This window comes from Delphinus delphis, chromosome 10 (genome assembly GCF_949987515.2).
Source record: "Delphinus delphis chromosome 10, mDelDel1.2, whole genome shotgun sequence".
Classification (NCBI taxonomy): Eukaryota; Metazoa; Chordata; class Mammalia; order Artiodactyla; family Delphinidae; genus Delphinus; species Delphinus delphis.
Genome location: NC_082692.2, coordinates 67,622,928 through 67,647,325, shown reverse-complemented (window position 1 = coordinate 67,647,325; position 24,398 = coordinate 67,622,928). Strand labels below are relative to the sequence as shown.

Below are 24,398 nucleotides of genomic sequence, written 5' to 3'. Positions count from 1 at the left end.
AATCTTAAGTGCTTGTGGTGCTTTGTTTCAAATCTGGAATGAACACATAAGACATGAAGAGGCTGTTAGCGCACACTGCTGGGTGCCTAGGCCCTGTACCGTCTGGCGGGGGGCTATTTCCATGCTGTAAGCCGTTGGTTATTTGAGGCCTGAGGAAAGGAAGGACCCATCCTTTGCTGATCCTTGAGCTCGATGTCGGGTTCCTAGAGGGTGTGGGGCCTGAAGCCACAGCTGGGACAAATGGGAAGGGCCCCAGCCCTGTTGTTCTTACTTCCTTTTTTTTTTTTTTATTTTAACCATGGAAAGGAAGTTCCTCAGCCACAAACCATTTTTAGTACCTTTGTTGGTAAAAGGGCATTCAGTGTTCCTGAATTAAAATAGTTAATATTTTTTGGACAAATATTTGGGGGAAAAAAGATAACTGATACCATCTCACTGAATAAGGTCACATTCAGCTTTGGCTAAAATAAACGGTGAAGCCAAGGAGGTGGAACTGTGAGGGCTGTAAGCTCCAGTGGCCTCAGGCTGCTTAAATCTCTCCCTCCTGGACCTTAGAGGCAGTGTGGCCTCTCCCACACGCGGAAACTGGCCTGAACAACAGGAAGCGGCTTGCCCAAGGTCCCCAGCAAGTCAAGGTTGGCCCAGAATAGAACCAGGAAGCCTCTGAGTCCATCCCGGGGCTTTCTTTGGCTCCAGCAGAGGGCCCTGCCCGGCCCACACCCCATCCTGTGTGTTGGGGCTCCCTCTAGGAACAGGCCAGGTTGGGATTTAAAGCTTTTCTTCCAAGGGTTGCCCTTGGCCCAGAGGTTTTGTTCTCCCTCCGCATTTGTTAAGCAGTGGCCGGTCCTCAGTGTCTGGGTTTGCTGGGGGTGCGGGGAGGGGGTGGCTGGGGTGCACAGTGGTGTGCTTGCTGCCATTTCATCTCCACCTGGAAAGGCATCTTCCAAACTGTGGCGTTGGGATCCTCTGGGGTCCATGCCCACTCCCCGATAGCTTCCCATCTCTTGGGTATTTACGGCGAGCCAGGCCCTGCCGAGGCCTTTACGTGTACTGCCCTGTATATTCCTTACCTCATTAGGATGAGTGGGTAAAGTTACTGCTCTCATTCACAGAGGAGACACCTGGGGCTTAGTTGCCTGCCTGGTGCCTGGACCTGGGGAGCCACCATGCTGGTCCCTCTGAGCAGGGCTGAGTAAGCTAGAAACTGCAGGTGGCAGAGGGCTGCCTGGAAGCTCTTTCCCACCCTGGGGGAGGGCCCTGCCACCTGTCTCTTGGGAATGGTTAGTAATCACCAGCAAGGGGAGAATCCCATACTCCTTTTCTTGTAGCTATTGAGAAAGTAACTTGGACCAGCTGCCTCTTGTCCCTTCAGCCCTAGCTCAGAGACGGGGTGTGGGGCACCCTTGCTTCCCATAGCTGTGGGGCCTGATCATCTAGGATGAAGGATGTGGGGTGGGGAAAGCCAGCAGGACAGGGCAGGGTAGGGCCTGGGTGCTCAAACCATCAGCCGGGCTCAGGAAAACCATTTGTTCCTGTATTCCCCTCAGGCCCTCTGCCCAGTGGGCATCACCACGTGGGGCTCAAATTGGGGAAGGGGTGTGGGCTCTGGCTGTGTGGCCCCAGGCAAAGCACCCACTCTTTGCAAGCCTCCGTTTCCACGATGGGACCCGAATACACTCGCAGGCTCTGAGGACCCCATGTGTGATGTAGGTGACCTCTGCTAACCTATGAAGTGACTTGACTTGTTAATGCTGAAATCATTCTCCGTTTGGGACTTTGTCCTCATTTGTCTCAGGCCCCTTTGAGACTCTGACGTGACCTATAGGTCCTCCTCCAGACGCACTATGTCCACTCACGCGTACCACTGGTGTACCCTTTCAGGGGCTGCTCTGATCTCAGGACTCCCAGGTCAAGAGGAGAGTTGGGGAGGCTGTTTTGTTTTGTTTTGTTTTATATACGTAACATAAAATTCACCATTTTGCCTATTTTTAAGCATACAATTGAGTGGCATTAAGTACATTCACACTGTTGGGCAACAATCATCACCATCGTACACAGAATTTTTTCGTCTTCCCAAACTGAGACAAGCTAGTCAGTATAGCACGGCTCAGTGGCTAGGTCTTCCCCTGAGTTGGGAAGACAAGCTGACGAGTATGGTCTCGCCCGTTCTGCACCAGGGCTTCCTGTAACTTTGACCCTGTAACTGGTGACCGATTCTGTGGCCGGCCGGGGTGTCTCAGCTCCTCAGGGAGCCCAGGAGCTGTAAGTTCAGGGAACCCCCACCCGTCTAGCTCTGTCCACATTACCATCCTTCCAGCAACCCAGGGGTTCTCAGCCTCGGCACGTCGATTCTTTGGGCCAGATGAATCTTGGCCCAAAGAAATCCTGTTCATTGTAGGATGTTTAGGAACATCCCACTAGCTGCCGGTAGCATCCCCCGCCCCCAGTTGTGACAGTCACAAATGTCTTCAGACATTGCCAAATGTCTCCTGGGGAGCAGCATTGCTCCCAGTTGAGAATCACTGCAGTAACTCCTGCCTCGGAGTGAGCCCAGAAAGGGGGCTGCTGCAGCAGCAGGAGGAGGGTGGGAATGCGGGCATAGCTGTCATGGTGGGAGGAGCTTAGGGGGGGCACTGAGGACTCTGGAGCCATGCTCCTGCTTGATGGGCCAGATCTGGGCTCCCCCCCAGCAGCTGTGGCCCAGGTCTCTCAGCCTGACTTTCTAACATAAGCCCATTTTGTAGAAATGTCGTTTGGCTTATCAAACTGTGGAATCTTCCATGGGTGATGGTAAACAACAAAAAAGACCTTGAGCAACTTGGTTTTCTTCACTACACTTGGAGTGTATTCTTACCCTTCCTGCCTGCGGGCTTCCCGGGCTCTACGGTAGTACCTCGTGAGTGATTTGGTGGCTTGGCTTCTCAGAGAGCCCACGAGCACCACCATCGTGCCCAAGGAGCTCTCAAACCTGAAGGCCCCTACCCCTTCAGCTCTGTCTGCACGCTGGGTCTCGGATTCTAATGCTGCACGAGTCACTCCTGCACGTTTGGGGATTTTAGGAAGCACATTGGACCAGGCGCTGGATCTTGAATTCTGGACCACATGCCTATTAGAGTTTGGCAGTTTAAAGCCAGAGGGGCAGACCATGGCAAGGGCAGCCCTGTGAGCCTGTGACAGCCCCTGCCCTGGACCCCTGCCCTGACTGTGGCATTCAACTCCCACTCTTGGAATGAAGGCCATCCTTGAGCCCACTCTGAACAGAGCTCTGTTCACTGCCGGAGCTATTTTCAACCTCTGGTTGAAATTCACAGCTTATTTTTAGACACATTTCATGTTGAAAAGCAAAAGCCATTTCCCAGCCCTTCAGCATGAGAATAATGGGTTCCATTTTCCCTCTATTCTTGGCTGAGTTGCGATGAGGAGGGATTTCAGGGCTGTGGCTGGGGAGCTTTCTCTGCTTGGAAGCCTGCAGAGGAAGGACTCCAGCCCGTGCACTGGGCTGAGGGTGGGCAGGAAACTCCGTGGTCTGCCCCACGACACGCTGCGTGGCTGGAGGAAGGTTGCAAGGTTTCAAGCAGATGAGCCGCCTCCCAGAGGGGCTTGTGTGGGGCCCCATGAGCTGTCTGTGGCAGGGGCTTGTGCCGGCGTTTTCAAGGGGCTCCTGTTTAGCTCTGTTCCTGCTACAGCCCTTGTCCTCTCGCCCTCTCTGCACTCATCCTCACCGTTCTCACTCCCTCCTACTGTCTCTGCTTTTTGGTCTGTCCCTGAGGCTATGGACCACTGTCTTGGCTGACCTGGGATTTGGCATGTGCCCCCCAAGTCCCAGCCGCTATAGCTGACTTCTACCTCAACCACAGAAGCATCGTAAAACCATTTTTAATAGCAAAGATGCATCTATTCTGATATAATCTTATTCTTGCCCTCTCTTCAAACATCTGAGAGCCTGTTATGCAATTGAGAAGGAAGGTTGTGCTGGGTGGGGCGGGAGCGGGAGAAGGCCGAATTCTAGGTAATTCAGTAAAACTAAAAAACCACTTCCTGAGTTCTCTGGGCTGGCTGCCCTCCAGTTCAGAGAACCTTGAGGTCTAGGGCTGAGGGCTTTTCTCCACTCACCTCAAAGGGGGAGATGCCAGGTCCTCCTTTGGGAGATTTCACGAGGTGGTGCGTGCCAAGCAGGCACTTGGAACCGTGCCCGGCATGTGGCAAGTGCTCACCAAGCTTTAGCTATTTTTAAAATGTTCCTTTTCCTTCCTCTGTCCAACAGAGCTAGGCGAGTCCCCTGCCCGGGCAGGGGGCTTAATGTGCTCCAAACCTGCTGCGGTGAGGGACAGCAGGCGGGGGTGGGGGCCCTTCTGACCGGGTCACATTTGAGGTTGACTCCGCTCAGCAGACTGTCCCTGTGAGGTCCACTGTGGCTTCTGGACTCTTGCGGGCGTCAATTGTGCTTCCTGATGAGTAACCCAACTCCTCTCTGCTCGCAGACACAAAAGCAAATCCATGAGGTGGGTGGAAATAGGCCTCTTTTCCCCGCCCTCACCCCCTGCTCCTCAGGGCGTGCTGCCCAGGACCCCCTGAGCCTCAGTGCTAGGACTGTCCCCAGGAAGAGGAGGTCAGGTTAGCCGAGGATATCTGGTCCAAGGCCTCAGCCTTCCCTAAGGATGGCCTGTTTCTTCTTCCTAGTTTCTCTGGTTCTGAAGGGGGAGCCCCAGACACCCCCTGTGCCCCCCTTCAGCTCCCACATTTCCATTCTGGGGTGCTATACAGAGTGGACTTGACTTAGGGATTCTTGGCCCCTGACCCCTGGCCCAGAGAGGCTTGGCACTGGATCTTGCCCCACTCTGAGGATCTGGGAGTCCCAGGTGGCGTTTGCTCAAGATCTGGGTTCTCATGCAGGCACCTGGACTGAGAAGTCATTGGGTCAGGTTTGGGGAAGGGACCCGTTTCCACCTGCCTCATAGATTTGCTTTCTCGCTTGGGAACTTGGATGACTTGGGTCTTTTACTGAGAACACACATTTCTGGCTGGCATTTGCTTTTCATAGTGAGGAGAAGTGTGGGTTGGTAGATGGGGCATTGTGAACCCCAAGTGTCTTAGAGGGGAGCCTCTCATTTCTCCACTTGAGGCCAGTTCTGGCTCTGAGTTCTCCAAGCTGTTGCAAGGGGCTCTTGGCAGCAGATCCTCAGTCAGAGGATGCCAGGCACACAGGCATCTTGGAAAAGTATTGGTTTCATGGGACCCAGACTCCTAACACATCGGCTAACCTTGCCTTGGGCTCGGGGCATCTGTGGGGGTCGAGATTTGCCTCTTAATGTACTGGGGGCTCTCACTCTGCTGCACCCTCTGGCTGAATAGCTGGCCTTCCACAGTCTCCTTCATCCATGTGAACGAGAGCCTGGTGAGAAACACAGGAAAGCAGATGCTCCCTGGCCCCTCCCAGTACCTTCTTGCCTGGTTTGGCCATTGTTGGGCCTGGCAGGGCCTGGGCCTTGGGGGCTGACTTAGGAACAGTGGGGACTTTGTTTTCATGTTTCCTGGGACTTAGTGGATGACTCCCATGGGATAATTCATTCCTGCCCGCTGTGCTGCACAGAGGAGAAACCTGAGCCCAAAGGTCACCTGCTGGTGAGTGGCCCAGGTACCAATCAAGCCTGTGCCCTTGGGTCTCAGCCCTTTTGTTAGCAAAAGTAAGAGACCCTAGACTGGAAACGATCAAGAGGTATTCTCCCCATTTCTCAGTGGGCATCCTAGCCTCCTCAGCCCCTGGGACAGATATGCAAGCCCAGCACAGGACAGACCCCGGTGACTCAGAAACAGCTCTTCGTCACCTTTGTGTTTGTGCAGTTGTGTTGAGTCCTGGCAGCACCGCCTGGGGGCCTCTGGTGTCTGCATGCCCCTCACCCTTGGTGAAATTTGACTCCCCGTTGCTGGTCCCCGTTATTCCCCCCACTGAGACCCCGAGGTTCCTGTTCTGTGAGGTGTCTCCAGATCACCTGGAATGGCCTGGGGCTGGGCACAGTACAGGGGAACAGTAAGAGACCTGGCTGGCCAGTGCTTCCCGTGGTGAGGACAGCAATCTTATGAGGATGGCTGTACTGGTGAGGATTCTCGGGCAGCCCTCCTAGGGAGGTGGATGGTGCTGGAAACTTCTGGCTCTGGGAGCCACTTTAAGAGCTTGGCTGACAGTATTGCCCCTGTATCCTGTTCCAGGCTGAGGCTGGGGCCTGGCTGGGTGTGGCACATCTCTCCTGTAACCTCAGACAGGTCATCTGGATTCTCTGTATCGTGATTTCTCCCCCCGGAGTGCATTACTTCTCTGGGCAGTTTCCATTTTACCGGGTCACTCTGCAAACGACCATCCTGCAGGGGTGAGGGCAGGGCAGGGCGGCCGCCGCAGCCTTTGCTGACCCTGGGTGATAGAGGTGCTCAGACAGATGCCTCACTCCACACCCAGATTGCATTTTCCCCACCTTTACCTGAATGGAAGTCATGGAAAGTGCTCTAGGTCTCTTAGTTTCCATGGGAAGACAGAGGAGACTAGAAATATAGAAGATTCAATATTTGTCACCAAACTGCGATATTTAAAGAAAGTTTCCTGCTTGAAAGAGAGCACCCTTGGACAGTAGCTGATGGGTAACGTGGCTATGCATAGTCGAGGAGCACCAGATATTCGACGCCCCTAGCAGAGGGGCTTCCTGGGCCCAGGGATCAGAGTGAGGGGCTGAGCCCTCCCCGCTGACCTGTTGTATCCAGTACTGGGAGGCAGGAGGGACGCCCTCTCCTTTCCTTCCAGAGGCTACAACTGACTTACTGGGAGGTGGGTCAGGGCTGCTACCAGGCACATGTTAAATAATTACTGTGTTTACAAGAAGGGAGGGGTTGCCTTTGACAAGCGCGAGAACAATGTTTGCAGAAACGCATCAGGCAGAGTTACTGGGCTTCCTGGCAGTGGAGTGAGGAGAGGTCTTTTAACATTTGACATTTATTGCAGCAAGCCTCTTGCAGTGGTTCTCAAACTTTAGTGTGCATCAGAATCACCCTAAGGGCTTGTTAAAATTCAGCTTGCCCCATCCCCAGAGTGTCTGATTCAGTAAGGAATTTACATTCCTAACAAATTTCTAGTGACGCTGATGCTGCTGGTTGGTTGGAAAACAGTCTAGCCGATTGACACCCTGGCATCGTGGGCAGGGAGGTGGCTGGAAAGAGAGAGTGAGTCTCTGTCCATCTTAGCCAGTTTCTATGGCTCACGGGGCTGCAGCTTGGGAGAGGCACCTGGAGAATTGGTGTCCCTTCAGCCCAGTTTGGGGCATTGTAGTCTTCCTCCTTCCAGAAGAGGAAGAGCGGTGTGGTTGGTTCTGATCTTGGTGCGGTGTTCAAAGAAATCCCAGTGCTGCCCTTTAGGCTCTTTAGACCTGCAGGCACTCTTTAAACCCACTGAGCTCTGTTTACAACTGGGCAGGCAGATGTGTGGTTTTATTCCCAGCCTAGGACATCAGTTAGAGGATGGGACCCAGGGCAGCCCTCCGTGGGCCTCCGCTGGGCCTGTCATCCTCTCTCAGCTCCTGTCCTGGCCATTAGTGCTGCTGCATCAGTTCAGTCATCAGTGCTTGAATCCGTGTTCTCCAGGCCACCTGCCTCCTGCATTGTCCTTAGTGTCCACCTCTTACCCTGCAGATGGGCGTACCTAGGTCACCTCCCATCCTCCAGAGTCTGCTGGGTCTTTAGGGAAGCTGGCAGGTGAGTCTCTGACACTTGAGCTTGAGACGGCCTGGGTGCTTGTGGCCCAACATTTTAACCCCCAGGTGGAGGTCTTCTTTGTAGAGCCTTTTGGGGAAGTGCCTTCAGGAAGCAAGAGCAGGAACAAGCCCTGAAACAACGATGACAGCAGTGGCACCAAGAGGATGGGGCTGTGGGATGGGGCAGTAACTGAACTCCCTTCTCTGAGCTGCCCTTTTGAGGGGCTGATGGTAGTTTCCCGCCACTGGAAAATTCCCATCCCTTTCACAAGGTCCCTATCCAGAGGAGAATGGCACAATTCTTAGGAAGGAAGGCCTATGAATGACTTAAACCAACAGGGGACGTAGTCTCAGAAATCCAGGGCAAGATGTATTAAGCTAGTCACAGTGTGGAACCCAGACAAAGCCTGGACGCCCTTGTGTCCAGCTCTGCGTGCATCGGGACACACCCGGTGTGTGAACCTGTTCGCTCACACACACCTGTGAGAGCTCTCATCCCTTTCAAGGGACTCAGAGCTGTTTTGCGTTTCCTTTCCGCCTGGCAGCCAAAGCATGGGTTCAAGGTCAGTGGAGATTCCACAGTTGCACATGGGGAATCGAGCCCAAATCACAGGACAGTGGGGTCCTGACACTGTGGTGCTTTACTACAAGGCACACACAGCCCTGGGCAGGGCACACCGCATGCCTCAGAGTGCCTTTGTTTCAGCCCTGGGGCCACTGCAGTGATGCTACCATTTTGGTGACAGCGATGATAAACATCCACAGCCTGGTTAGGCCATGCTGACAAGTCCCCTCTCCACAGAGAGCCAGCAGAGGCCATGCATGCGCAGTAGAGGGTGGCATCTGAGAGCTAGCCTGCCTGCCTGCCTGCCTCCCTCCCTGCCTGCCTGCCTGCCTGCCTGCCTGCCTCCCTGCCTCCCTGCCTCCCTCCCTTCCATGCTGCTTTCAAACCTAGAAACCTGAAAATGGAAGAAATGAGCCACAGGTGGAAATAGACCCAGCTGCTTAAATCTGACTGTGATTCTTTGGCTCCACCCCCCTGTTCCCCAGCAGAGCCGTGCTCCTCCTTTTAGTCTCTTTGCAGATGGCACCTCCTCCGTGCAGCCTTCCTAGGAAGGACAGCAGCTTGTGAAATCTTCCTGGTCCACCTACCCAGAGCGCTGTGCTTGGTGGAGCAGCCCCTCTCTGCCATGGTCAGTTTTTCACAGGCTGAACTTGTTGCCCTGGAGGCCCGGGACCTTGGTCTCCATGTGGTGCCCAACGTGCATCTGTACACCTGAGCAGAATGTTCAGGAAATCAGAGGTCAGTGGACACATTCTGCTGTCTGTGGGCAGCGTGGGTTGAGCGTGTGAGGCTAGAGGCAGGCTCTGGCGCTTTCCTTTCGCCGTGTTTGATGGTCCCAGGCTAAATGAAGGAAACCACTTTCTCACCTGGTTTGTCAGTTTGGGGGCAGGTGGCAAGGGGTGGTATGGGCAGTGGAGGGTGGGAGAATCTACATGTCTGGACTAGAAGTTTTAGTCCTTCTTTTCATTTTCAATGGAAAAAAATCCCTTTTCAGCTTGTATTTTCCAGATTGGATGGCAGCGTTGCCCATGTGGTGTAAGGGTGTTGGATAATGTGTGTGTTTATGTTCTCATTGGTTACCATGGAAAAAATCAGAATAGATGGTTTCCATGGAGATTATCTTAAAATTAGTTTCTTTGAAGGTCCGGACATTGCTGCAGGGTTCACTGAATGCTCTTGGTGCCATCGGGGCTTTCTCTATGGCAGGGCCAAAAGCTGGTCTGAACGTTTGTGGATTCAGCCTAATTTGCCTCCTGTGCTTGAAACACCAGAGTGGGGGTGATCCTGTGCCTCACCTTCCTCCTGGGGTCCCGCTTGCCTGGCCTCAGCTCCACAGCTCATTCAAGTAGCCTGGAGCTTTTATTTTTTTACCAACAACAAAAAATACCCTTTGTATTGTGGAAATTTTCAAGCTAGCACAAAAAGTAGAGAGAATAATATAATGAACCACCCCCCCACGTGTCCTTTACCTAGCTTTAGCATTTTGCCGATCTTATTTTGTTCATCGCCTCCCACCCTTTTTTAGAAGAGTTGGAATATTTTTGTTTAATCCAGATATGTTACCCTAAATAAAGACTTTTCTGGGTTAAATAACTGCAGTGCTCTTATCACATCCAACAAAATTAATATTTCTTTAATACCAGATGCCTAGTCCATGTTCACATTTTTCTGCATTGTGTCAAGAATATTGTCGTGTGCTCTTTGTTCAAATAGGGACATGGGAGCCTTTGAGAGCCCACGTCTCCCCTTCTCACCACGGTCCTGCTACGTGGAGAGGTTGAGCGCTCTTAGCTTAGAGCTGCAGTTGGGCCGGGCCAGGCGGAGCCTTGGGGCTCCACCCTCCCACCCTCCCAAGGGAGAGTTGTGTACTCTGAGCTCCAGGACGCCCTTGTCCCAGCCTGGAGATGTGTCAGCGCAGGTGGGCCAGCTACTGCCAGCTGTCCTGGGGCAGGCGTCCGCTGGGGTGCGCTGTCCCTCTTCACAGCCTGCAGGGGGAGGGAGGGAGAGGGGTGATGTAACCTTGATTCACAACAGCTGTGTGCAACTTCATTTTCCAGGAAAGGGAAGCTGTGAGACACCGGGGTTGGGGTGGGGGGAGGCAGCCTCCCTCAGCTCCTCCCTGGGCAGCACCAGGGTGAGGGCTTTGGCTCATCGGAGGCCCGCCGCCTCTGCGGGGTAGGCAGAGCCGGTCCTGGTTATCTGTCTTGACAGGCTCTGCTCCTGTCCTGAGATGCTGCACAAAATATGAATTGCCGAGTGGTGGGAGTGGTGCCCGGGGATGGTTGGTGCCTCTAACACTCTCCATTGAACTAAGTGCAAGGAGAGTTTAAAATAGCCAGCCTTTGTTCCCGAGGTTTTAAAAATTCAACTCCAGTAGTTACAATGAGCTGTCTTCAAGTGGATCTATAAATAAACTGCTACTGTTCCTCTTTGTCACCGAGAGCTTCGGCGGCTTCCAGAGACGTCGGCTCTGCCGCTCATCTTCATTAGATGCCTCTCATCTGTGGGGCAGCTGCGGCCATCAGCAAGCCGGGCTGACACGCAGAGTTTGTAATGACAGCCACACGTTCCCTTTTAAAGAGCCACAGTGCCAAGCCACAGTGCCCCATGATTGACTACACAGGGAAAGAGGTAACTTTGCATTGGAGAAACCTGGCAGGGAGGTCAACATCACTGATATATAAGACCTGTCCGTGTGAGCCCTGTGGCGTCATGCATATAGCTTTTGTGGTGCTCTTGTCAAAAATGCATAAGCTCACCCCAATTGTGAGAAAACATCAAACAGATCCAAACTGAGGGACATTTGACAACAAAACTGACCAGTACTCTTCAAAAATGTCAAGGTCATGAAATACAAGGGAAAACTGAGGGGCTGGACAGATCGCAGGAGACTATAAGAGAAAACTGAATGCAGTGTGGGATCCTGGATAGGATTCTGGAACATCAGGATCCAAGGACATTAATGGGTAAACTGGTGAAGCTCAAATGGAGCCCTTCCTTGGTTTGGTTAATGGAAAGGTCCCAATGTTAATTTCCTGGCATGACCATTGTACTAATGGTTATGTAAGACGTTAACACTGAGGGAGCCTTGGGGAGGGATATATGGAAATTTTCTGTACTATTTTTTGCAACTTTTCTCTAAGTCTAAAATTAGTTCAAAGCAGTTTAATTAAAAAAAACAAAACAGAAACAACAGTCAACACTTAAGCTTTATCAGAAGCCTTGATCTCCCGCCTAGGGTGTCTCGGTTCAGGTGTTTGTGGTAGGGAGGGCAGGTGTTTCTGTCTCAAGGTAGGAGGTAACAACCTGAGCTACTTAGCACCCAGCCTGGAGTGGGCCCTTAGTGACGTGTGTGGAGCTGAACTGAGCAGGAGCCGGCCCTACAGGAAACAGGTCGTGTTCAAAGGGAGTTCTTACAAAGGTATTGGTCAGCAGCATGGGGACCGCAGGGCGGCATTTTCTGCTTGTGGACGTTGTCGTTTCTCAAAATGCTCTGGAGGTGCACCCTCTCCAGGAACTCTGGGCAGACTGGCAGCAGATGCTCTGCAGCATTGCCTCCTCCTGAGGCTTCCCTGGGCTGTGTGGAGGACCCCGCCACTCTGCCCTGCCCTGTTCCTTCTCATCCGTGTCCCTGAGCCCTGGGCTCTGCCTTGCTACCTACCAGCGTGTTTCTGGCTGTACCAGGTGTGATGACCTGGAGGGCTTCCACCCCTAAAGCCTGGGTTGGTTTTCCTCCACGCTCAGAACCAGGAGAGTCAGGACCTCCCCTGGGCACAGGAAAGTTCTCACTGCATGATGGTCTGCTTGCTTTCTCATGGCTGCCACCAGTTTGCAACTGCTTAGCCTTCCTCTCCCCGTTTCGTCCTCCCCCGCTTCTCCCCACAGCTTCCCTCACGTGTCGTTTCAGTAGGACAGTCCTCCCCTGCCCTACTTTTTTCTCCTGGGGGCATATCTGGACATTGGAATGACTTCCTGTTTCCTGCTTCTTACCAAGGCCGTCCTTTCACGCCTTTGAAACACATTTAGCTGTATAAGTCAGCCCTCTTGCATGGGGAGAAATACTTGGAAACCAAGTATTGGAGAGCACGTCTGGGGAGTCAGCAGGAGATGACTGGGGTTGAGCCCAGGAGTGGCTGATATAGCCCTGGGGGTGGGAGCCTTGGTCTTGCTTTGGGCCTGAGTGAGGAGACGGGGGTTCCGTGGTTTGTGCATTTAACATCTCCCACATGCCAGGGAGGCCTGTGACCCACACAGGTGTAATAGGATGACAGAGGCAGCTGTGGCCCCTGCCTCAGAGGGACCCTCGGGAGAGGACTGTGAGGTGAGAAAGTGGGCCAAGCTGCCTGTGGTCTTGGTGCCTGGACGGCACTGGTTCTGTGTGAGGAGACCTGGGTCAGGCACGTGGATCCCTCTTCCTCCAGGTTAGACCCATCCTTTGACCGCTTCACAGTTCTTAGTTCAGAGGACACCCTGTCTGCTTCCCGTTGGTGGGAGCCTGGGGTCACAGGGTGGCTCTTACACTGAATTGGGATCTGTCATCTTGGAGAGTCTGATTGAGTTCAAAGGAAGCTGTCCAGCCCCATCCCCCTGAGCCTCTTGGCTCACTGTCCTTGGGAGCCTGGTGTGGGGAACACATGGAGGCACCCTGCACATTCATACTCTAGACAAAAGCCAGCAGCGGTAACCAAACCCCACACACATACTTGGGCTGGCTTGGAAGAACATTGGCAAGATTGCCAAACAATTAGATGATTTTAAGAAACTAGAATTTCCTCTTGGGTTCAAGGCTATGTTTAGAACCAGAAGTTTCCTCTCTTGTTGGACTCCAGGCCGGAACCCTAAATTATAGGGCAGACAAGGCTGTAGTAGATCTAGTCCACAAATATGTGCGGGGAATACAGTACCAGGTTTCTTTTGAGCTTTGATTTGAGAAAACAGCTGTGTCTATTTCCACTTGAGAAGCTGGCGCTGAGCAGAGCCCAAGTGAGCTCTGCTCTGTCCCCTGCTCTCCTCGCCAGGGCCAGGTTTAGCAGACAGGGAGGCAGGCGAACTGGATGCCTGTTAACTTTCCGTGAGGCAAATTGTCAAAGCCAAAGGCCTGAGGTGAAAACCAAGGAACGTCTGTGTCTGTGAATCTGCACCCTTGCTTAGCAGACTGTGATGAGCAGTTCGATGAAAGATTAAGTTGAAAAGATTCAACCATGGTGTGTGTGTCTGTCCATTTCTTCGTTTTGTACTCAGGGTCTATACTAGGAGGGTAACTGGTGAGACAGTCCAGATCTTGGGCCTGGGTCACCTCTGGCTCCCCTCTCTGGCCAGACCCAAGCCTTGGACCAGTTAGTTCCTAGATACTTTTGTCTGTTACAGAGTTCTAGTTTCTGGAGCAGGCTGGGCAGGGGGCAAGTTCCGGTGTTAGAGACTAAAAGAGAAGGAGAAATTTCCATCTTAAGCAGGTGTTAATAATTGACCACCCTGCCCAACTACAGGGGGGCATTCTGTCAAGTCAGCTCATGACGTCTTTATGGTAGAACTCCAGCCACTCCTGGCTTCTGGCCAGGTGTATGTAGACCTCACTTGCTCATGACTGTCAAACTGTGTATGGACCCCTAAGCCGCTGAGACCTGAAGTTCCATAGACTGGGCAGCTGCTGCTTGGAAAACCTTGCTTGAGACATCTGCTAACAACTGGGGAGTCACTGAAATGTGACTCTGACCTTCTGCATTTGGGAACCATCATCCCTAGACCAATGGTGGACCTCACGGGCCTGACCCGCGGTCTTTAGCCTTGGGTTTTGCCCACTGGTAATGTCCTGCGGCGAGGCAGTGATTTTCACCTTGAGTGCAGAGTGGCAATGATGGGTAGTGTCAAGTGCAGTGTCATGTGATGGGCCTGTTGGGCCAGTGTCAAAATCCTAGGGGCATTTTGGCTGTAACTGCATCTTTTTCTTTTTTAAGTCAGATTTATTAGTACACAAATAGTAACATTCACCATTTAAAAAAGTGAACCATTCTCTGAGTTTCGACAGTCATGTAATCACCACCATGATCATGTTATGGAATATTTCCATCATCCCTCCAAATTTCCTTGTGCTTTGTAGTCAATCCAGTCCCTCCACCTCCAGCCCCAGGCAACTACGAGTCTTTTTTCTGCATATTTCAGAATTTGATATAATTGAAATCGTATAGTTATATGTTCTTTTCAGTCTGGTTTCTTTCAGCTTAATTATTTTGAGATTCACCCATGTTGTTACATTTATCAATAGTTCATTTCTTTTTATTGCTGAGTACTACTCCATCAAATGGATATACAATTTGTTTGTCTGTGAACACTTGGGTTATTTTCAATTTTGGGGCTATTACAAATAAAGCTGCTGTTAACTTTTACATACATATCTTTCTATGGACATATGCTTCCATTCTTTTTGGGTAAATAGGAGTGGAATGGCTGAGACGTGTAATGGGTATGTGCTTAACCTTTTATGTTACTGTCAAACTGTCTTCCAAAGTGGTTGTTCCATCTTGCATTCTCGCCAGCAGTGTATGAGAGTTCAGGTTTCTCCACCTCCTCCCCAGCACTTGGGGTGGTCAGTCTTTTTAACTCTAAAGCATTGTAATAGGTGTATAAGTGATATCTCGTGGTGATTTTAACTTGCATTTTCCTGATGACTGAGGATGTAGAACATTTTTTTACGTTTGTTTGTCATCTTTATATGTTCTTTGGTGAAGTGTCTTCAAATCTTTTGCCCGTTCTTTAAATTAGTTGTCTTATTGAATTATGAAAGTTCTTAGGTGTTCTAGATACAAGTTCTTTACCAGATATGTGACTTGCAAATATTTTCTCCCAGTCTGTGGTTTGTGTTTTCATTTTCTTAACAGTGTCTTTCAAAGAGCAGAAGTTTTGAATTTTGATGAAGTTCATTGTATTGGCTTTTTCTTTTACGGATCATACTTTGGCTGTCATATCTAAGAAATCTACCTATCCCAAGGTCACAAAGATGTTCTCCTATGTTTTAGAAGAAAAATTCATACCAGTATTACAGTTTTAGGTTTTACATTTAGATCTATGAATCATTTTTGAGTTACTTTTTGTATACGGTATGAGATATGTACTGAAACTCATTTTTTGCATAAGGATTCCAATTTTTCCAGCAATTGTTGAAAAAACTATCTTATTTTCTCTCTGGTAAGTGGTGTACCATTTAAAAAAATTAATTGGCCATATATCTGTGTGTATATTTCTGGACTCTATTTGTTCACTGCTCTATGTGTCTGTCCTTTCACCAATGCCACACTGTCTTGATTGCTTTAGCTTTAGACTAAGTCATAAAATCGGGTAATGTGAGTCCTCTAGTTTTGTTCTTTTTTTCAAAAATATTTTGGCTTTTCTAGTTCCTTTGCCTTTCCATATAAATTTTGGAATAAGCTTTTTGATTGCTATAGATGATTTTGGGGAGAACTGGCATCTTAACAACTTTGAGCCTTCAGTACATGAGCATGGTATATCTCTTCATTGATATTAGTCTTTTCTCATCAGTGTATTTTAGTTTACAGCATACAGATTTTGTACATATGTTGTTTGATTTATATCTAAGCATTTTGTAGTGGGTTGAATAGTGCCCCCCCTGCCAAGAAATATGTCTACATCCTAACCCCCAGAACCTGTGAATGTGACCTTACTTGGTGAAAACATCTTTGCCAATGTGCTTAAGTTAAGGATCTTGAGATTAGATCATCTTGTATTATTAGGTTGGCCCTAAATCCAGTGACAGGCGTCCTTATAAGAGACACACTGGGAAGAGAAGGCCATGTGAAGATGGAAGCAGAGGGTGGAGTTATGCAGCCATAAGCCAAGGAATTCTGGAGCCACCAGAAGCTGGAAGAGGCAAGAAAGGATTCTTAGTGCCTCCAGAGGGAGTGAGGCCCTTTTGATATCTTAATTTCAGACTTCCAGCCTCCAGAACTCTGAGAGAATAAATTTCTGTTATTTTAAGCCACCAAATGTGACAATTTTTTTTTAGAACAGCCATAGGAAACTGATAACACATTTCATGTTTTTTGGTGCTATTGAAAAGATAATGGCCAAGAATTTTTGGGAAATGATGAAAGGCATCAAACCACAGATCCAAGAAGCTCAGAGAAATGACAAGCAGGCTGAAGAAAAAACAAAAACAAAACAGAACCCTACACAAATTATATTCAAGCTTCTGAAACCAAAGATTAAGAGAAATTCTTAAAGGTAGATAAAGAAAGGAGACATTATATACAGAGGATCAAAGGTAAGAATTACAGAACTATTCTCATAAAACTGCACAGACTGGAAGACATGGAAGTAACATTTTTAAACTATCCAAAGAAAAAACTGTCAACCCAGAATTCTATATGCAGAAAAAAAATCTTTTAAAAATGGAGAGATAAAGAGCCCCCCTCCCTTTTTTTGTTTCCAGACAAACCAAAGCTGAGAGAATTCATTACCAGTAAAGTTGTACTATAAGAAATGTCTCTTTTCTCTTTCTTCTCCTTCTGGGATTTCAGTTACACATGTATTAGATGATTTGATATTATCCCACAGTTTACAGGTAGTCTGTTCTGTTTTTTTTTCCCCCTATTATTTTTCAGTTTAAGGAATTGATCTGTCTTCAAGGTCATTGGTTTCTTTTCCTCAGTTGAGCTGAGCCTACTGTTGGACTGGCCAAGAAGATCGTTCGGGTTTTTCCAAAACCTCTTCCCAAATGAACATTTTGGCCAACCCAGCCGTAGCCCAACAAAGTCATTCTTCATATCTGGTATTGGGTTTCTTATTTCTAGCATTTCCACTGACTCTTTCTTATAATTTCTACCTCTCTGCTGAAATTCCCCAGCTGTTCATGCATGTTGTCCACATTTTCCAGTAAAATCTTTAACATATTAATCATAATTATTTTTTCTCCATCTGATAGTGCCCACATCTAAGTCATCTTAATCTAATTCTGCTGATTGCTTTGTCTCTTGACAGTGGGTTTTTTTTTCCTTACCTTTTTGAGTGTCTCATAAGTTTTTATTGAATGCCAGACATCATGTTCAGAATAGCAGAGACTGGGGTAAATAGTCTTATCAGGAGTTGATACCTTGTACTTAGGGTGAGGTCTGGGTGTTGGAGGATTTTTCTCAGTGTTCCTGCTCCACCCCCAGCTTTCAGCCTACCCTGGGGTCCTGCCCCTCAGAGGATGTCTGTGTCCATGGTCTTGTCCCTCCCCCAGCAGTAGACTGCCGTTGCTTGTTACCTGGTGCTTGCTAGCTTTGTTGGAGGAATTCTCTGCTGTCCTGGGCCAGTTTCAGTCTTAGGCCCTGTGTCCCTGGGTCTCAGAAGTAGGGCATTCTCACCTAGAAACAAATGACAATGGAGACACGACGACCCAAAACCTATGGGATGCAGCAAAAGCAGTTCTAAGAGGGAAGTTTATAGCAATATAATCCTACCTTAAGAAACAGGAAACATCTCGAATAAACAACGTAACCTTGCACCTAAAGCAATTAGAGAAAGAAGAACAAAAAAACCCCAAAGTTAGCAGAGGAAAGAAATCATAAAAATCAGATCAGAAATAAATGAAAAAGAAATGAAGGAAACGATAGTAAAGATTAATAAAACTAAAAGCTGGTTCTTTGAGAAGATAAACAAAATTGATAAACCATTAGCCAGACTCATCAAGAAAAAAAGGGAGAAGACTCAAATCAATAGAATCAGAAATGAAAAAGGAGAAGTAACAACTGGCACTGCAGAAATACAAAAGATCATGAGAGATTACTACAAGCAACTCTATGCCAATAAAATGGACACCCTGGAAGAAATGGACAAATTCTTAGAAATGCACAACCTGCCAAGACTGAATCAGGAAGAAATAGAAAATATGAACAGACCAATCACAAGCACTGAAATTGAAACTGTGATTAAAAATCTTCCAACAAACAAAAGCCCAGGACCAGATGGCTTCACAGGCGAATTCTACCAAACATTTAGAGAAGAGCTAACACCTATCCTTCTCAAACTCTTCCAAAATAGAGCAGAGGGAGGACCTCTCCCAAACTCATTCTACGAGGCCACCATCACCTTGATACCAAAACCAGACAAGGATGTAACGAAGAAAGAAAACTACAGGCCAGTATCACTGATGAACATAGATGCAAAAATCCTCAAGAAAATACTAGCAAACAGCACAGTAAAAGGATCTTGCACCAGGATCAAGTGGGGTTTATTCCAGGAATGCAAGGATGCTTCAATATACTCAAATCAATCAATGTGATACACCATATTAACAAATTGAAGGAGAAAAACCATGTGATCATCTCAATAGATGCAGAGAAAGCTTTTGACAAAATTCAACACCCATTTATGATAAAAACCCTCCAGAAAGTAGGCATAGAGGGAACTTTCCTCAACATAATAAAGGCCATATATGACAAACCCACAGCCAACATCGTCCTCAATGGTGAAAAACTGAAAGCATTTCCACTAAGATCAGGAAGAAGACAAGGTTGCCCACTCTCACCACTCTTATTCAACATAATTTTGGAAGTTTTAGCCACAGCAATCAGAGAAGAAAAGGAAATAAAAGGAATCCAAATCGGAAAAGAAGAAGTAAAGCTGTCACTGTTTGCAGATGACATGATACTATACATAGAGAATCCTAAAGATGCTACCAGAAAACTACTAGAGCTAATCAATGAATTTGGTAAAGTAGTAGGATATAAAATTAATGCACAGAAATCTCTGGCATTCCTATACACTAATGACGAAAAATCTGAAAGTGAAATCAAGAAAACACTCCCATTTACCATTGCAACAAAAAGAATAAAATATCTAGGAATAAACCTACCTAAGGAGACAAAAGACCTGTATGCAGAAAATTATAAGACACTGATGAAAGAAATTAAAGATGATACAAATAGATGGAGAGATATACCATGTTCTTGGATTGGAAGAATCAACATTGTGAAAATGATTCTACTACCCAAAGCAATCTACAGATTCAATGCAATCCCTATCAAACTACCACTGGCATTTTTCACAGAACTAGAACAAAAAATTTCACAATTTGTATGGAAACACAAAAGACCCCGAATAGCCAAAGCAATCTTGAGAAAGAAAAACGGAGCTGGAGGAATCAGGCTCCCTGACTTCAGACTATACTACAAAGCTACAGTAATCAAGACAGTATGCTACTGGCACAAAAACAGAAAGATAAATCAATGGAACAGGATAGAAAGCCCAGAGATAAACCCACGCACATATGGTTACCTTATCTTTGATAAAGGAGGCAGGAATGTACAGTGGAGAAAGGACAGCCTCTTCAATAAGTGGTGCTGGGAAAACTGAACAGGTACATGTAAAAGTGTGAGATTAGATCACTCTCTAACACCATACACAAAAATAAGCTCAAAATGGATTAAAGACCTAAATGTAAGGCCGGAAACTATCAAACTCTTAGAGGAAAACATAGGCAGAACACTCTATGACATAACTCACAGCAAGATCCTTTTTGACCCACCTCCTAGAGAAATGGAAATAAAAACAAAAATAAACAAATGGGACCTAATGAAACTTCAAAGCTTTTGCACAGCAAAGGAAACCATAAACAAGACCAAAAGACAACCCTCAGAATGGGAGAAAATATTTGCAAATGAAGCAACTGACAAAGGATTAATCTCCAAAATTTATAAGCAGCTCATGCAGCTCAATAACAAAAAAACAAACAACCCAATCCAAAAATGGGCAGAAGACCTAAATAGACATTTCTCCAAAGGAGATAAACAGATTGCCAACAAACACATGAAAGGATGCTCAACATCATTAATCATTAGAGAAATGCAAATCAAAACTACAATGAGGTATCACCTCACACCAGTCAGAATGGCCATCATCAAAAAACCTACACACAATAAATGCTGCAGAGGGTGTGGAGAAAAGGGAACCCTCTTGCACTGCTGGTGGGAATGTGAATTGGTACAGCCACTATGGAGAACAGTATGGAGGTTCCTTAAAAAACTACAAATAGAACTACCATATGACCCAGCAATCCCACTACTGGGCATATACCCTGAGAAAACCATAATTCAAAAAGAGTCATGTACCAAAATGTTCTTTGCAGCTCTATTTACAATAGCCCGGAGATGGAAACAACCTAAGTGTCCATCATCGGATGAATGGCTAAAGAAGATATGGCACATATATGTAATGGAATATTACTCAGCCATAAAAAGAAACGAAATTGAGCTATTTGTAATGAGGTGGATAGACCTAGAGTCTGTCATACAGAGTGAAGTAAGTCAGAAAGAGAAAGACAAATACTGTATGCTAACACATATATATGGAATTTAAGGGGAAAAATGTCATGAAGAACCTAGGGGTAAGACAGGAATAAAGACACAGTCCTACTAGAGAATGGACTTGAGGATATGGGGAGCGGGAAGGGTAAGCTGGGACCAAGTGAGAGAGTAGCATTGACATATATGCACTACCAAATGTAAAATAGATAGCCAGTGGGAAGCAGCCACATAGCACAGGGAGATCAGCTCGGTGCTTTGTGACCGCCTGGAGGGGTGGGATAGGGAGGGTGGGAGGGAGGGAGACGCAGGAGGGAAGAGATATGGGAACATACGTATATATATAACTGATTCACTTTGTTATGGAGCAGAAACTAACACACCATTGTAAAGCAATTATACTCCAATAAAGATGTCCAAAAAAAAAAAAAAAAAGAAGTAGGGCATTCTCAGTAGTCCTGCCTCTCCCTCAGCCTTTGAATACCTCGATGATCTCCACTCAGGATGGTTTCCTGCCTCTCCCACAAGGGAAGAGGGGCTTTCATCTCTTTTTGCTCTTCCCCCAGTAGCTTAAGGATTTTGTTCCGTAGGCAAGAAGAGTCTTGGCAGGGCTTCGTGCCTTTTCTGTGTCTACTCCCCTCCTCCAGGCCTGCACCCTCAAGGATGTTTTTTTCCCCCCACCCGGTCTTTCTCATGAATGCCCAGCGGAGGTCTGTGGAGAAGACCCTGTGAGCAGGTACAAACTCCCCTTGTACCTGTGGCTCCCAGGCGTTCTTCATTCTCACCCTGGCCACTCCCAGCCTCTGCAACTTGTTAACATGCATAACTCAGTTCTTCTCACCCACTTATGTGGCAGTCAGTGTCCCTTCTTCCCAGGCTTTGCCAGAGGTGAGCCGATGCTCACTTTCTGTTTTCCTTGGAAGAGTCTGCCTTTCCTTAGATTTCAGGCTCTGTGATCTCAGCTCTCTGATTTAAGAAAAGTTAAGATCCTTTTAGATTGTTGCTCTTTTTCTTGTTAGGATAGGATTAATACTTCCCCCAACTTTCTCTACCTTAGGCAGAAGCTTCTTATCCACACCTGCATCTTGATGATGAAAAGGTGAGACCATAGGCAATCCAGAGACCAGTCAAGAAGTTATCCCAGATGGATTGATTTCTTGTCACAAGGAAGACCTGCAAGCTCTGCGCTTTTGTTTTTTTGTTGTTGTTGTTTTTTTAATTTTTTTTTAAGATTTATTTATTCATTTTATATTTTATTATTGCTGCATTGGGTCTTTGTTGCTGCACACGGGCTTTCTCTAGTTGCGGCTAGCAGGGGCTACTCTTCGTTGCAGTGTGTGGGCTTCACATCGCGGTGGCTTCTCTTGTTGCAGAGCACGGGCTCTAGGCACGCGGGCTTCAGTAGTTGTGGCTCGCGGGCTTAGTTGCTCCGTGGCATGTGGGATCTTCCCAGACCAGGGCTTGAACCCGTGTCCCCTGCATTGGCAGGCGGATTCTTAACCACTGCGGCCACCAGGGAAGTCCTGCTGTTTTGTTTTTTAATGAAAATGTATGTGTTGGTTACCCATGTGTTTGAGTGGCTGAAAGCAACCACAGATATTTACGCAATTCCTACTGTGCGCAGTGCTGAGCTCATGGTGGCGTATGACAAGCTGGCAGCAACAGAAACTGAGGCAAGTAGATTAAACTACTGTGGGAGCCCGGGATCCCACACCAGGGTGGGACACCTACAGACCCCAAATGAGATTGCCACGAAGTTAAACAGATTCATCTATTCTGAGTTTGATCATTTTTTTTTTCTTTTGATGTTAAGATGTTTATATTTGGTACAAGTGAAAGTTGTCCACTTGGTGTGACTTTCTAGGTATGTGTGTTTGGGTTAATGTTGTAATCTTACTTGTGAGAGAACTAACGAGGACCACCAGGCAGGGCCCCTAGTACTCTTGGATGTGGAACAGACAAAGCACTGATAGGATTTCTCCCCTTAAACACTGCTCCTGTTATCCCGTCACAGCCCTCGCAGTGCGTCTCTTCCTGCTCTTGCGCATCATCTTCTTATCTCTTGCTTTATCGCTTATCTGCTGAGCTCTCGGGAAATGCCACATCTGCAGAGTGCTGGAGTGCAGGTGAGTGCCTGCGATGGTGTGTGGGGCGGGACTGCTGGCCCTTTGCTTTGGGGAGGTTTCATTTCACAGGAGTGTCACCAGGATGGGCTTGGCTCTTTGAGGCATCGAGTGTGTGTGGAGGGCCTGCTCTGTGTTCAGCTCTGTGCCAGGCAGGCATTCCAGGGCAGGTGGGGTGGGGGAATGACGCAAAAAGTGTTAGAGCCAGGAGCCAGGAGCCTCCACAAGGATGGAAGAGAGGAGCTGGGGGTGTGGAAGCAAATCCGCAGGCCATGTCACCTGTCAGAGGCTGCTTCCTGTCAGGAAATGCCTGTACTTTGGGTTCAGATCCCAGCCGTCATTTCCTGTATTAGACCAAGTGATTTAACCTCCCTGAGCCTGCTTCCCCATCTGAAAATTAAGGTTAGTAATGCCTGCTGTGAGGGGTCATTGTAGGGAGTAAATGAAGTGACGTATAAAATGCTGGCACATGGGTGGCAAGTAAATCACAGCGATAGCCATCTTTACGTGCGGTGTGTCAAGTGCTGTAATGTCTTCTGGTAAGAGCGGACAAGGTTGCAGAGAAGGGCTGTGTCCTGGTGAAGGTAAGAGCAGGAGCGAATGCTGTGGCTGGAGGAATAGCCCAGGGCAGGCAGAACCCTGGACTGGTGAGCAAGGCTGGAGGCTGGGTACCTTCTGACAGTCACTTGCTGTCTGAGCCTCAGGTTCCTGCAGCCCTCTCTTCCAGAGGCCACCTCCCTGGCTTGGGCATGTGGCTGCGGTCCTCAGTACTCTTGGAGCTGGCTGGGCTTGGGCTCAGAAGGAGGGTTTCTGTTGGTAAAATCAGCGGCGCTCACCCCCCCCACCCCTGCTTCCAGAGACTCGGCTCGGCACTGTCCATTTCTGGGCCACTCTGCAGAATCACTCAGAATTTCCATCCCCTCCTTCCCAGGCAGCAGGCAGTGCCCATCTGGCTGTCAGGACAGAGGGCTGCCAGGTTCCCACCCTCCCTCTGGTGCCCTTTCCTGAGGGAGCCAGGGGGACTCAGTGTCCAGAGGAAGAGCGTGCATGTCTGGAAGGGGGTCCTTTGGAAGCAGTAGGCACTGGCTTCTCAAGAAAGGCCTGTGGGTGATTTGCAGATAAGTGCCTCTCACAGCCCAGCCCTTGGAAGGGCAGGCCCAGTCATCACCCCCACTTTATAGAAGATGAGGAAGTGGAGGCCCAGAGGAATTAAACCTCTTGCCCAGGGCCGCCTAGATGGTCAGTGGTAGAGCTCAGATATCGACCACGGCCTGTCTGAGTCACTGCTCTTCCCCGCTGCACTCTGCTTTGTCTCCCGACAGCACTGCCTGGGTCTGGGGGCCGCTGCGGTGAGGTGAAGGCCAGTCAGGGCTTCTGGAACATTTCCTTTTGGGATGGGCTTTGAGAGCTGAAGTGTATCGATTCCTGGAGGACTGGAAGAGCCTAGCCCCGGTGGGCCGAGGTCTTACAAAATGGCCACAGTGCCGCAAGCAGACAGGCCGACGGTGGGCATGTGGACATGGCCCTGCTCCTGCTTTCAGGAATCCTCCTCAGGCTTGTGTCTCAAATTCAATTTCTCTTTAACCACCAGGGCCTGCATTTTTCCAAGTTCAAATCGACATGCACTTGAGAGTTTGTTATCTATGAGATTAGAACACTTTCCTAATAAAGGAAAATGTGC

The 24,398-nt window shown here is 48.4% G+C and overlaps 1 protein-coding gene across 1 annotated transcript in view; it reads left to right on the top strand.

Annotated features, from left to right (window-relative positions):
* Positions 1-24,398, top strand: part of POC1A (POC1 centriolar protein A) — a 75,985-nt gene that overhangs the window by 28,625 nt on the left and 22,962 nt on the right. The window lies entirely within an intron of this gene.